The sequence below is a fragment of the Uranotaenia lowii genome, chromosome 2, assembly GCF_029784155.1.
Source record: "Uranotaenia lowii strain MFRU-FL chromosome 2, ASM2978415v1, whole genome shotgun sequence".
Lineage (NCBI taxonomy): Eukaryota > Metazoa > Arthropoda > Insecta > Diptera > Culicidae > Uranotaenia > Uranotaenia lowii.
In genome coordinates, this window is record NC_073692.1 from 333,091,072 (window position 1) to 333,105,524 (window position 14,453).

Below are 14,453 nucleotides of genomic sequence, written 5' to 3' on the forward strand. Positions count from 1 at the left end.
GAATTGCTAGATTTTTTTTTCTTACAGGCTTGTGCTGTTAGGAGCAGTTTTGTTTTGTAAGCAATAATAACAACACCAAAAACGCTGAATGGATTTCTGAATTGATTACCAAAACTATCTTCCTACTTCGTGGCTTGTGATATAGCTCAGTTGGCAAGTCTATTGTCTCCTGAGCCGACGTCCGCGAGTTCGAGCCCAAGAGTAAACATCGAACACAGTTGTACCGGATAAGTTTTTAAATTACAATCCGCCAACTGCAACGTTGATAAAGTCGCGAATGCCATAAAGATGGTAAAACGACTATAATCGAAATAAAAAAAAATTTCCTACTTAATTGGACCATTACACAAGTTTGAGAAAAGATAGATTATAATGGAAACTGAAAAAAATTACAAAAAAAAAAATTATTGAAGATCAATCGCCGCGATGATAGTTTGCTCATTTTGTTCAACATCCGAGATTTTCTTTCTACCTTCTTTTATCCACCTTTGATTTATCAAATCTTGAATTGATCTTAATAATTCATTCGCCGATAAGGCCGTAAAATTGACAAACATTTACGAATAGTTTCACATAAATGTAAATATAATAAAAAAATAAATACAAAATACAAAAAAAAAATACATTCGATATTTCAAATTGTTATTTATTTTTGGCAATTCGTTTGAAATTTTCTAATATAATGAACCTTTTTTAAAGGAAGAAAATAGCTTTTAAATCAATTTAAGGCAGCACACTTCACAATAGTTTAGGATAACAAGCAAATGAATACCAAATTATATTCTACAATAAAACTTCGTTCATATAAGAATAAAAAAAAACAAAACATTCAAATCAGTGCACTGAAATTAAATACGTTTGTAAAATTATATCAGAATTTATGAGGTGAGGAATAAACATTTCTTATTCAGAAAAATATTACCCTAGGTGTGTTCCAAATGTTAAATTCAAAAACCAATCTGATGTACAATCAACAGTGTTCGGCATTGCTAACTGAAAAGTAAGCGCCTCTAATTAGATCGCTAACTCGGTCAGAGTTAGCGATCGCCAATTAAAACCGCTAAATGTTGCGTCAAAGTTATCGATCTATAATGAAGCGCTAATCGCTAATCGATAATAGAAAAAATGCTAAATGATATCAATAGGGGCAGTTTCCGAACTTATTTTGTAATACTTCTGTCCACTTTTATTTTTAATTAGCTTATATATGGAAAGTTAAAAAAAAAAACAGTTGAATCAAAATTTTCAAAATATTCATCCGTTCATGAATTTTTGTAAATCAGTTAATGCAAAGATTCTCTTTAGGTAGATGTTTTCCCAAGTAACAAATAAAGTTTTATAGCAGGCTAGTAGACCAAATGTTGGTTTCATTAGAGACTTGGGGAGTCTTAAATATAAAACAATCGGTGTTACTTGGGTTGTTTTGTCCAAATAGTTTTTCATCCTTTTTTGACTTTCATACTCAAAAGATTGATTGATTTATTGACCAATTTTGTTGGAAATTTAAATTTTTCGCATCTTTTTTATATTCAAAGAAGATGTTTACTTCACACATAAATTAAAGTGAAGACAATTCAAAAAGACTCTTATTCCTCTGATTCCAGTCAAAACCGAGATCGAAATCGACTTCTGAAATCAATCTTTAACGAAAAATTAAGTACTTGATCGGATTCAAAATTTTAAATCGTAATGATGCCGAATTTATTAACTCTTCAAAGGGATAGCGTTCTTCAGTTAGCGGAACTAAAAATTAGCGGAACTTTTTTATCCGCTAGCTGAAGAAAAATTTATCGAGAAAATAAATTCGCTAACCGAAAGTTAGTGGACTAATAAGCGATTAGCGGATTATCGTTTTTGTGCCGGACACTGACAATCAACAATAAAAAATGTTTAGAATCGTTGATAAATATCAGAATAAAAAAATCGATATACATGTGGTACCTCTAAGAGTGAAGATTGAACCATGACTGCAAGTGTGGATTCTTGTTGAGACAAATTTTTAATTATTTTGTTACTAAAAAATATTCAAGCATACAGCACATAGCACGAATTCTATTTGGTAACAAAAAAAAAAGCAGGAGTGTTCAGTGAATCAAATCAGAACTGAAATATTTTTTTTATTATCATATTCTTCCAGCTATCATAATAAAGGGCTGATAAATTTTGTTTCTAAAATTTATTAAAATTAATATTTATATTCGAAATAAATCATATTCAAGCAATTCACTTATATTGAAAATATATGTGTTGAAAATTAGAATTGAAATTTAAAAAGCAATTAGGCCGAGACAAATCTCAAACTCTTCTTTTGTCACCCCTCAACCCCTTTCAAGTTTTCAAAAATCCAGAAGCGGAACCAATGTCAATAAAGTTTAAAAAATTTGATTGAAAAAATTGATAAATTCTTCGAAAATTCAAACAGTTGACATAGCGAACAGTCGAAGTCGAAGTTGACATAGCGAAGTTGACAGTCAAACTGTTGAAGATAGAAATTGCATCACCGTTTGAATTCGATATTGATTCAAATTTGTATACAAGTTTGTTGCATGCAAGCTTTTGACCAATTTGATCCTTGTTATTGAAAATTTTGATTATTTTTCAATATCACTTCCCTCGTAATGTTTCAACTTCTAGTGACAAAAGAAGGATTTCAAATTTGCAGCCTTATAAAATGATTAAAAAAATTTAAACTTGGTTGCTAGCATTGTAAGAACAAAAACAAAACACTTATTAAGAAAACATTAGAGGTTAAAATCATGCTTTTTAAATACTACTTTGAATCATCTTTCGCACTTTTCATTGATGAATCCTAAATTATTATCGATTCGAAAAAGAAAAAATGAAAAAAATAGGTAAAACACATTCATAAAGCGCAAGATTTAAATTTCATATAATCTTCTAATATATAAAGATGAGTTGGACTATATATGTTTGTTTGTTTGTATGCACCTTATACAAATCCACACCGCTGAACCGATCAGCCTGAAATTTGGTACAGAGATGTAGTTGAACCAGACTAAGGTTTTAGTAATAGTTCTGAGCCCCTCCCACCTAAGAAAAGGGACTCTCCCATACAACGTTCTATTTTATTCCCACGAATCAAAAGTCATGGCACCCACTTTGGCAGCCGATTTTCGTTTCCTTTGGCGGGTTTTTTTTCACCATCATTATGGGCCGAGCATTAGCAACGACCATTCAAAGTTCACGTATACTGGAAAGCAAATCAATGCTTACTGATCTTTGAAAATTTGAAAGGGGGAATTTTGGCGAGTATTTTTATTTCTTCTTCTGTTCTTAGCACGTGGTACTGGTAGGAGATATTTGAATGCAATAATGAGCCTACATTTTGAATTGAAAAATAACTAGCCTGTTTGAAATATAATGAATAGAATAGTAGTGATTTTCAAAGTGCTCCCTACCGCTGCTGGGGTGCTTTGAGAGTCTTCATAAATATACAGTGAACTGAACAGTGAATTGATTTCTTCAGCTGAATGAACCGATTTTCATAATTCCAGCTTTTATGAACCAACTATTGCCGAATTTTTAGAATCTCTCATAGAGAAAGTGAAAAATAATAAGATTCAGAGTCATAAGTTGAAGGTCTCGATTTCAACGCTTTAAAAGCCGTCGGGGAATTTTAACGGGGGATTAGAAAATTGATCGTGTATAATCTGGAAAAACTTTTTATTCCGTTGGAACAAATCCATTACATGAAACTTTTATTAATTAAATCTGAGGTTTTCAGTTTTATGCAGTTCTATTTCTTTGGCCAATTTATAACTTTTGAGTCAATTTGTTCAATTCTACCATCCAATTTAGATAAAACTTATAGTAGAACCGTTTAGTACTACGAATTTAACCAAATGAATTTTAAAATTGATCACACTTCACAAGCATTAATGGGATGAATGTCCAAAAATAGGAACATTGAAATGTAACTCACATATAAAATTAGAATGGTTCAGAGGTAGTTTGTTTTCAAAACCTTCAAAAAACTAAATGTGGAACTTTCACATTTAAGACCAAGTACTCATAAAACAGTGTGAAATTAAAAAGCGAAAAAAGTACACACAAAGTTTAAAACATGCAATGAGAGTCTTCAACATGGTTTAACCAGATTCGGATGTTTGTTTAGAAATTTCAAAGTAGATAAAGGTCTAATATACCATTGTACAGGTAGATCATCCGCCTTGAAAAGTGGAATGATACTCAAAAGAGATTTTTATTAGAGGCAAGATGGGTAAGATATCAAAACAATTTGATCATTTGAAGATAACAAATAAAAGTCCAAATCTTTTCAAGCTTCCTAAAAAATGGTGGATGAAAAAAATGTTTATCGTGATGAATAAGCTTTCAAGGAAATTATTTTGTATGCCTTTTAATTTAAAGCTCATACCTTTAAGTTTTTCTAGAATATGAAAATGAAAAACACAGTGAATAATCTCAATAAAAAACTGAAAAATGGCCAAAGATGTGCAAAATTGCTTATAATGACATAGTTTAATATAAAAATTCTAAAAGTCAAACGACTCATTTTGATTTATGTTTTATGTGAACCCGAGCATAGCCGGGTAAAATCAGCTAGTTAGATAATAAGTTCTTAATACATAATGACACTTTTGTTTTCAAATTGACTTCAATATTAATCTAAATATCCGAACACAAAAGTGTAATTATGTTTTCAGAACTTAAAAATTTTGATTTCCAAAGCATACTTTAATCCGGGAATTTTTTTGAAATTTTATGCTCGATTTCAATAAACATTCATTCTAGAGCAGTGGTTTTCAAAATGGTCCCTACCGCCCCCTTGGGGGCGTTGAGAGCTTCTAGGGGGGCGGTGAGCTAAACTTTGAATTTTGGGGGGCGTTGGAAGGGCTCAGGGGGGCGATGAGGTCATTTTTAAATTCACATTTTCACAAATTACGAAAAAACTTAGAATTAAAATGACAACGAGTACGTTTAATGCCCAAAAATGAAACGACTTTGAAGAGCTCTGAAAACCAAATATTAGCCAGGTTGAGAACATTTATCTGTAAACTCACAGAGTTGGCCAGTATTTGACTCTGTAAGTCACAATCACAAACAGATTTTTTTCTTTGTGAAAGATTTCGTATACGATCTGGTTTTGTAAGTTCATTTGGGGTTGTACTAAAAATCATCAACTTTGGATGGCAAAGTGTTCCGGGTCATATGAATGTGATAAATTTTAATGTTTATATAATGCCTGGAAATTTTAAAAATGTGTTGTCTTTAAAAAATGACAAAAAAAACCATCGATAAGATTCTGTGATAAAATGCAAAAAGAGAATGCTTACAAATCAAAGGTTCTTTTATTTTTAGTTCTGATTTGCTTATCTTCAATTCAGTCGATAAAGAAATGAAATTCGGCAATTTTCGGCTATTCGATGATCACTAAGTTGTCGGAATTAAGTTTTAGGGACCTAGGTATAATTTTCTGATTCGTCAAAGAAACGGTTTTCAAATTTAGTCTTCAATTGTCATAAATAATAGTTTAAAGTTAATTTCATCAAGAAATAATACTATTTATTATTCTTTTTATGCTTTTTCACCGTATCATCAGTAAATATTTTTTGAATATTTAAAGGCAAATTTAATTAGTAAAGAATTCTGATAAAAAAAATTTACCAAATGTTATTAGATTTTTTTTTCAAGTTAAAGTATTTGTCTTGAATGTATAATATTTTTTAAATTTCAGTCTTGGTGTTTGAAGAAATTTGATTTTGCATTTATTTTTAGCTTTGTTTTGCTACAATTGATTGTTTTGCGTTGGCTTTTCGATCTTCTCAAATCAATTATTACAATTTTTAAATGTGCTACATTGAACGATCCAAATTATACTTATATAAAATTTTGAAAGCTTATGGATTTCCAACGATGCGGATAAGCATTCTTTCTAGACATTTTTCAAAAATTCACTCAGGGGGGCGTTGGGCTCAAAAATTCAGCCAAAGAGGGCGGTGAAGGAAAAAAGTTTGAAAACTTCTGCTCTAGAGTTTCAATATGAAACAATTGGAAGTTTGGGGGTACATCCAAATGAAACAAATCTTTTGAGATCCCTAATGAGTTTATGGTATTTTCAATTTTACATCATTACTTTTTTATTTTTTCAATTTTTAATCATTACTTTTTTATTCTTTCAATTTTGCGTCATTACTTTCTATGGCCATTCCCTGAAAACAAAGACAAAACCAGTTCCTTTTGGGATCTAGAGTGTCAATTTGACACTCCTCGCTGAAAATCGATATATCTCTCTGGTGTCTCAACCGATTTATACAAAACTCAAAGTATTGGAACCTCGTCACTTGAATAGCTGGTAAAAATAATTTTATTGCAAATTTCTTATCCAATTTAGTTTTCATTTCTGCGTCTAAAAATGACTTTTTTTAGAATTATTTTCATCAAAATGAAAAAAAAAACATTCGGTGGCCTTAAACGCGATTTGGACGCTGTGTTGTGCTTGAACGATAAATTGTATATTCAAGTAATATTTTTTCACTTTCCCATTGATTACTTTGGATTCACACCTGGAATTTGCTAAGATTTGCCTGGATACTACCCGGTTTTTATTAATTGAAAATTTGCCCTGGTTTAGCGAGGTTTTAAAAAAAATATTGTCTAGTTTTTCGATAAAAAAAATCATTGTTTTATTTTTAACGTAAACTAATTAACAACTTGTTTATGATTACAAAATACGCATTTTTTAAACTAAAAATAAGACTCGTCCTTCATTGGGCCTTCAATACTGGTTTTGGTGAAAACGAAATTCCGAATACCGGTTTGTTTTCGTGTTGATTTGGAATGGGATTTCAGTCAATGATATTTTTGATTAATAATACAATAAAGTTCGACTTATATCGCACATTCGGGCTTTTTTCAAAGGTCTTGCAAAAACCGGTTTTGTGAAAAGCGCTCAGTATTACTATCTCTAACGAACATGTCCAAAGCCTTTGACGTGATCATCATAAATGTGAGATCCAGTACTTTCACGGTCTACAGTGGTGTGCCACAAAGGAGTCAATTCGGACCCCTTGCTCTCATCACTGTTATGAACGAATTTCCTGGAGTGCTGAATGATGTGTTTGTGCTGCTTTATGCCTACGATATAAATATGTTTTTGACTATTCGTCGTCAATGATGAAGGAGGGAAGAATAAAGAAGAAAAATACAGAGAATTGGGGAAAAGAGGAAAGAGGAAAGAGGAAAGAGGAAAGAGGAAAGAGGAAAGAGGAAAGAGGAAAGAGGAAAGAGGAAAGAGGAAAGATCAAGTAACGTTAGAATCAGTGTTGCCAAAATCGAATTTTGCTTAAAACAAACGGTTTTTTTCTCAACTTTTTCTTACTTATCACTTCAAATAAAACCTGTTGCATATTATTATTATCAGTAATGTAGTTTTAAGTTAATTTCCTACCGTTTTTAGTCATTTTTTATCATGAAAAAATCATCGATTGCAGATATATTTAAAAAAAAAATTGAATAAAAATTATTTTATTTCTTACACTATTTATTCAATTGCGCCTATTGAAAAAACAATTGCCTTATTTTTGCATAAATTGCTTAGTTAGAGGTCAATAATGTTATTTTCATTAACAACTTTTTTTTCAACTGATTAAAAAAAGGCAAAATGGGTATTAAGCTATCATATCTGAAGTTTGCGTGGTATACACTCTAAACCTTTTTTCCTTTTTTTTTAGAAAAAATGTAAAACTAAAGAAAAACTTGTGTCTGTTTAAATAGCACAAATCAGCATAACTGAGTTTCTTTATTGATCAATAGATTCGAATGTCTATTCCAATTCCAGCCTTAGAATTGGAACTCAAATTGAAACATATTCAACTGATTTAACCGAAGTTTTAGGCATTCACGTTTTAGAAAAATACTATACTGAAGTAAATATCCTGATTCCAGCATATATTTTTCCAATAAACCATTCCCAAATGATTTTTATCTTAAAACCGGCTCATAGTTGGATTGCGATTTCCATTGAGTGATTCTTTTAACCTGAAAATGTCTGTTTTTCATCTTATCTTTTTTCAGATTCAATTCATTTAAATTTTCTGTATTGCATTTTTTCTTCAGTAACTGAAGTTTAGTTTTATCTGACTTTTGAGAGCTCGAGATCTTTTAATTTGGATTCCTTTCCTTGATTTTTCCCTTGATTTTTATTTTGAGCTTTTGATCTCCTCTTTGAATTTATGTTTTCTTTCTTGTATCTTTCGTGACATTTAAAAGAAGAATTGGATAAAATTTTCTGTTTTTTTAATCTGTTGAAAATCATATTCCTAATTTGATTTGAAATGATTTTTCTGTATTTTAAAGACACAGAATTGAAATAAATATTAGCATTTTGAATTGTTATTTTGCAATTCCTGCTTTGGATCTGATTATTACTTCGATTCTCAATTTTGCATTTGTATTTTGTTTATCAACACTTGATTTGAGCTCATGATTTTAATTTGAAACACTGAATGTGGTGCTAAATAAAATCTTATTTTAGTTTATGAAATCTGTCTTGAGGAAAATATGTATTCTACGTTCGATAACGCTATATCAAGCGATCAACGATGAAATGAAAAAAAAAAATTAAATATAATTCGTTGAATTTTTCTTAACCAGAGAATTTAAGTTGGCGATAGAGGCATTGAGTACATTAATAAATTAATTATGGATTTAACAAATCTAATCAGTGTTGTCATTTTTAATAAGTTAAATCACTCTTCCCCAATGGTTGCACATGAAGAATTAACAATGTATATTAGAAGGTTTTAAGGCCTCATCTGGCCCAGTTAATCTTAAAACTGTACGTTTGTGTATTTTTCTGCCAACAATGTTTGAGTTTTAGAGGGTTTACGTAATTAGATGCAATACAACATTTTCTTCTCAAACGTTCACTTCAACCTCATGTGATGGACATTCGTTTATTTCAAGGTTTACAGTCATCTTTCAGGCTTGCTCAAAACAAGTATCGGTAATAGGTTTTAAATATGTTTATTGAATAACGTGATGGTGGGCATTAAATTCCTTGAATTGTATTTCGGTTTTATGCCACGGTTATGAAAGCAATATATTCCGAACCATCCTGTGGAGCATGTTTTCTTCCACAAACATTCACCGGTATTATTGAGTCTGAAACTGTGAAACAATAAAGCTTTTCATTATGTTTGCCCCCAAAGTCCACTAATTTTCAATTATGATCTTTCATTTGGACGGCAGGCATGGCATGGGCCTGATGCCGGTTTCGCTATAAGAAAAATGAAAGACGATGTTTCCCGGCTCAAATTTGAAGCTGTGTTCTTCCTTGGGCAGACAATTTTTCACTCCCATTATGTGGTGCACATTTTGAAAGCACCAAACTGCGCCCGATGAAAATGGTTATGGAAGAGATGGGAGCCAGTTAGCAGGCAGATATCAACGGCATTAGCAGAAGCATTATGTCGTCCTAAGACTTTCGCAGAACGGTAATTATGTCATTGCGAAATTTCCAACCCCCATCCCATGACCCGAACTTGAATGAAAGAGGACGCTTGCTCAAAAAACGCAGACAGAGCACATTTCAACTTCACACTTGAGCAATTTTCAAGTGTAGAGACACAATTTCTTGTGGAAGCTTAGTGGCGTTCGTTGTCTGCTTTTTGGTTTGCAGTTTGAAAAAAAAAATGGTTTAATTTCGCCGGAAAATCAACTAAATTAAGTTCATAACTCACATTTTCACGCTTTTCAAGGGAAAAAGAAGCTCGTGAAATGTTTTAAGATAAAAATTGTGCTTATGGTTCCATAGTAGAACATTGTCAACAGAGTGTGTTGTCCTGTGAGAAGGGAGTCATTTGGGCCTTTCTCATGGACTGCCTTCTGAGAAAACCACAAAACGCCTAGGGAGGAGATAAATCACCAAACATAGAGTATCTTCTCCAGCCTAAGATGTTCCGGATGAGCTCTTCATTCGGGAACTTTAACCACTACCAGCAACCAACCAGCCGTGGATGTCCCGGCAAACTGTCACTTTCAAACGAACCGGAAACAGCAGCAACGAATCCAATTGCCGACATTTCCTTGGGTTTTTTGTGCTTTATTTTCAAAATTTGTAAGTGTGCTCCTTGGAAGTTTCAAATGAGCCATATATTCTCGTTAATTGCCACCCTTGGATGGGTCCATTTCGGAGACCGGTACCTGTTTAATCTCATGGGTTGTCATGCGATGAACAAGAAGGTCTCCTTTTCGAGCATTAATCTCCTAACTTTAGTTGATTACGGCTGAGACGTTTTCTAGGGGGCTTTAATGATTCCGTTGAATATTTTTGTGGAATCGTGAGAGAATAATTGTCAACTTCGAGAAAAAATAATCCGTGAAATAAAGAATTAAAGAAAATTTAATAGATACAAAATTTTGAAACACAAAATTTCAATTGGATTTCGAACATTTTCAAGAGCTTCAATCCTTTTAACGCCCTTCTTCATTTCTGCTTTCCATAATGCCACTCGGTTGAGGACCAATGGCTCTTGAGCGACTGCCACCCCCTCTTAAATGTCGGGTAAGTAGCAGTTTCAGGAAATCATTTAGCCCTTTGCCATGCTGTTCGTTTCAACAATCAAGCATGATAGTGAAGCGAAAAGTTGTGAACAAAACTGTTGTTGGCATACATTTACTGTTGGATGAGTTTCGCTTTGGCTGAATTTAAGGGTTTAAATATGTTTGAGAAAAATGACAAAAAACAGCTTCAGTTCAGTTCAGTTCCTTTCAATTGATGTGCTGGGGAAGTTGAGGAAGAACTAAATCTTTTAGTTTTAAGTCGAAAAATGTAATTCAACCCTCAAATCACCTAACAGTAGGATCGGATCCGAAATTTAAAAATCTCAGTATAGTGTAGTGACTATATAGTGAAATAATAGAGTGTTTTTGTATGCCCTCATCATGTTTGTAAAATGCCTCCATCCTAAAATAACAGGTTATATAGAATAAATAAATGATTTTTATCATTGAACCTTCAAATCTAAGCTCTGAATAGCATTTTAAGAGAGAATTGAAGATCTAAAAACAGATTTGATAAAGTTTTTCTCATGTATGAACTGCCTCCATAGTATGGCAACCCTAACTTTTGTTTTATTCCATAAAATTAAAATACACATAGATTTTTATTAAACTTCAGCTTTGTCGTACGGAAAATATTACTTTCTATCAGTTACAATTAAATTATACGGAAATATTGCTCAAAAAATAGAAATTTTGTTCAAAACATAAATAGTCGCATTAAGCCCGCACGGTTTGAGGTTCGGCATTTTAGACAACACTTATCATAAAATTGTTTTCTCGGAAACGGAAGAAAATTTTAACATAAAAATTACTCCAATGTATAGAAAACAGATGCCTGCACACCTGTAGATAGTTTTTGTACACATATTCGATGTGATATTTGATAAAATCAGTGTTCTGCTTAATAGGCGCATATAGCCCGCTCCTCCCCTACATCTTTTCTGCTGGTCCTTCGACCCTAATTTGGGTTTAAGCCTACGGCCATGCATATATGTAGGGGAGAGTGGGGTAACGTAGGTAGATTACTGTAAATATCTCAGATTTGCGTTAAGATAAAAATATCAATCAAACTGGCATCGTAATCGCTTTGCGTAAGCATATATTTTTTTATAAAGGTTGCCAGATTTTTTTCAGCGCAGGAAAATCCGGGCTATTTTATCTAAAAACCTGACAAAATCCGGGCATTTGATTTCAAAATGTCAACCAAAAATCCGGCAATATCCGTGCAAATTTGATCGAAATTCAGAAATTCCTCAACATAAATAAAAAAAAAATACATTTCATCAGCAGTTTTCAAATCGAACTATAGGCTTTCAAAAAACTTCTCATGGTTATTTTTATAGAACTTCCTCAAAAAACTTCGTTTTAGATACATAAATAAAAATTTTACAACACAATTTGTTTTTTGTTTTATTGACAAATAAAGTGAATACCTTCTTCTATATGTTCTTGATTTAGAACGCATCATATGCTTCTTTTAATTAACTAGCTCAAAAAAAAATTACTTACATAACTAAACAAGCACCCGCAAATTGCATCGGTGGGAAACCTAAAGCTCATAACACAAATATGCTTATATCCTTATTATCTTAGTTTTGTCTTGCTTTTTCACATGGTGTACGTGAAAATCAACACTTTGGTCAATCGGATGCAGAGCCCTTGAAGCACATTGTCAAAACGTCTTTGTCAAGATCTCAGATTGATCCAAGATCACACGCGTTAACCGGGACTATGACTTTCGGGGTATTCGAATCAATCGGTTCCCAACAATTTGGGTAGAATATAGAACGCGAAACTTAGGAAAAGTCAAAATTATATTTCTACAAGTGACTATATTGCTTCTACTTAGCACGCGAGATTGCAAGCCACGATGTGGTCTTCCTGAGAGCTGCAGTCGAATAGACCGATCAGCAGAGCCACGCTCGATCGCTTCAACTCGATCGTCTACCTAGGGTATTGTTCTACTTGAGTCAAGGTTTTCTACCTACGCTATTGTCCTCACTGTGTGTGGTGTGATACAATTCTGTGTGCCTAGCAAAGTGTAGAACAAAGTTTGTTAAATCAAAATCTAAATTCACAGTGGTGCTCAAATTTGGTATCAAACATACCGGTCGCCTGAATTTTGTATTTTGTATTCTATGATTTTCTTCACTTTGTTCTTGTTTCAACCTCGTTGTATTTCCATCACTTTGTTCTCATTCTTCGTGGAAACTATGTTGACCATCGTTGTTGGTTGCCTCTAGTTTGGATATCCATTTGAAGTCCATTCACGTTGTGTTGACCTCGACCTCGAGCTCGACCTTGACCTCGTCTGTTGTTGGGTTGTTATTCGTCCTCGTTGACCTTCTCGTTGTAGTCGATGTTGTACCAGTCGTAGTAGGAGTTGTTCATGGAATCACAGTGTGTCGCAAAGTGGCCACATTTGCTATACACCGCGGTCCGATGGCGCCTCCCGTCAGGCGTGTTCCAGCATGGTCACCGTCCTCTTCGTTTCCGTCGTCTCGATGCATCGTCGAACGTGCAATCACAGCCATGGATCTGTGAACACGCAGCAGTTAGATCTTGCCAAAAGGATGAAATTGTAAAGTGGAACATTGATACTTATCTGTGACAAAGCCTTATTGCTGGAACCGCCTGATCTGCTACTGCTGATTGATGTCTTATTGCTTTGTGTTGCCAGCTGTGGAGCTGACATCCTCGCCCTGTTCTGTTTCGTCGTTTTCTTCTGCGCCGGCCGCCGTGCTGGAATGCCGGACCGGCGGTAGGTGATCCTTGTCCACTTCAATGGGAAGCAGACACAATTTATGAATGGATCGTGTGAATCGCCCGTTCGCTGTAGCTACCCGCAGCAGGCCGTCATCACCTTGGGTGGATGTTGGTTCTGTCTGGCTCAGGTAAGGAATTCAGGGGTCGAACAATGACAAAGTGACCCGGAGTCAATGCTTGCAGGTCAGACGGATCAGTTGATATGGGCGTAATCGGACGTGAGTTGAGCTTGCCCCTTAGCCAGGGCGGTAATGAGCTCTTCGCAATCTAATTTCGCATTCCCCACAATGCGTCTCAGGTGGAATTTCATAGATTTCACACAGGCCTCCCACAGACCCCCAAACGACGATGACCTCGGCGGAATAAAATGGAACTGGATGTCGTCCTTCCAACAGAAATTTCGAACTGCATCCTAATGTTGTTCAGAAATGATTAGTTTTATGAGCGGTGGGTCATCATGTAGAGTACTTAGGTGTTCTGATCGGACAAGTCTGTGAAGGGTAATTTCTTGGGTAAAATCAATGGATGTTTGATGTCAATGGCGATGGGAGCATAATAGCGATGAGAGCATTGTTGACAGTGAGGGGATCCAAATGACCTTGATTGGGCGATGAGCGAATGTTGTGGGCGAGTCGCAACTGCCAGGCTGCTACGGAGATTAATTGGATCAGTGATGAAAATTGCGCCGTGAATTCTTCTTCTTCTTGGGAGATGGTCGCTGCTAGGGCTACAGCTTTCTTAGGGTTGAATTCAGGAGCACACTGATGAGCATTCTCTTTGAATGGATTCACTTTGGGTTGCCAGGGTTCACAATGGGGAAGTGGTAGACGCTTGATTTGGTGGAGTTTCGAAAAATGAACTACTCTATTGTAAATTCTGCTGACTTGAACTTTGCAAATTTGCACTATGTTGACCTGCACCTTGAGGACTCTCACCTTGCTGATTCGCACCTTGCTGACTCTGGCTTCCACGCTGTGGTTGCTGCTCGCCGAATTGCCCGTTTCGTTGACCAGACGAATAATTGGAACCACGCTGTTGTTCGGCTCGAGAATCATGAAGAAGAGTGTTGTGTTTCTGCGGACATTTGCTACAATTTCGTGAAGGACATGAATGAAACGTATGTTTTGTCGTACGTAGGCAAT

At 34.4% G+C, this 14,453-nt stretch overlaps 1 protein-coding gene across 8 annotated transcripts in view; it reads right to left on the reverse strand.

Annotated features, from left to right (window-relative positions):
* The window catches only part of LOC129748030 (solute carrier family 12 member 4), a 780,735-nt gene that overhangs the window by 325,031 nt on the left and 441,251 nt on the right, over window positions 1-14,453 (reverse strand). The window lies entirely within an intron of this gene.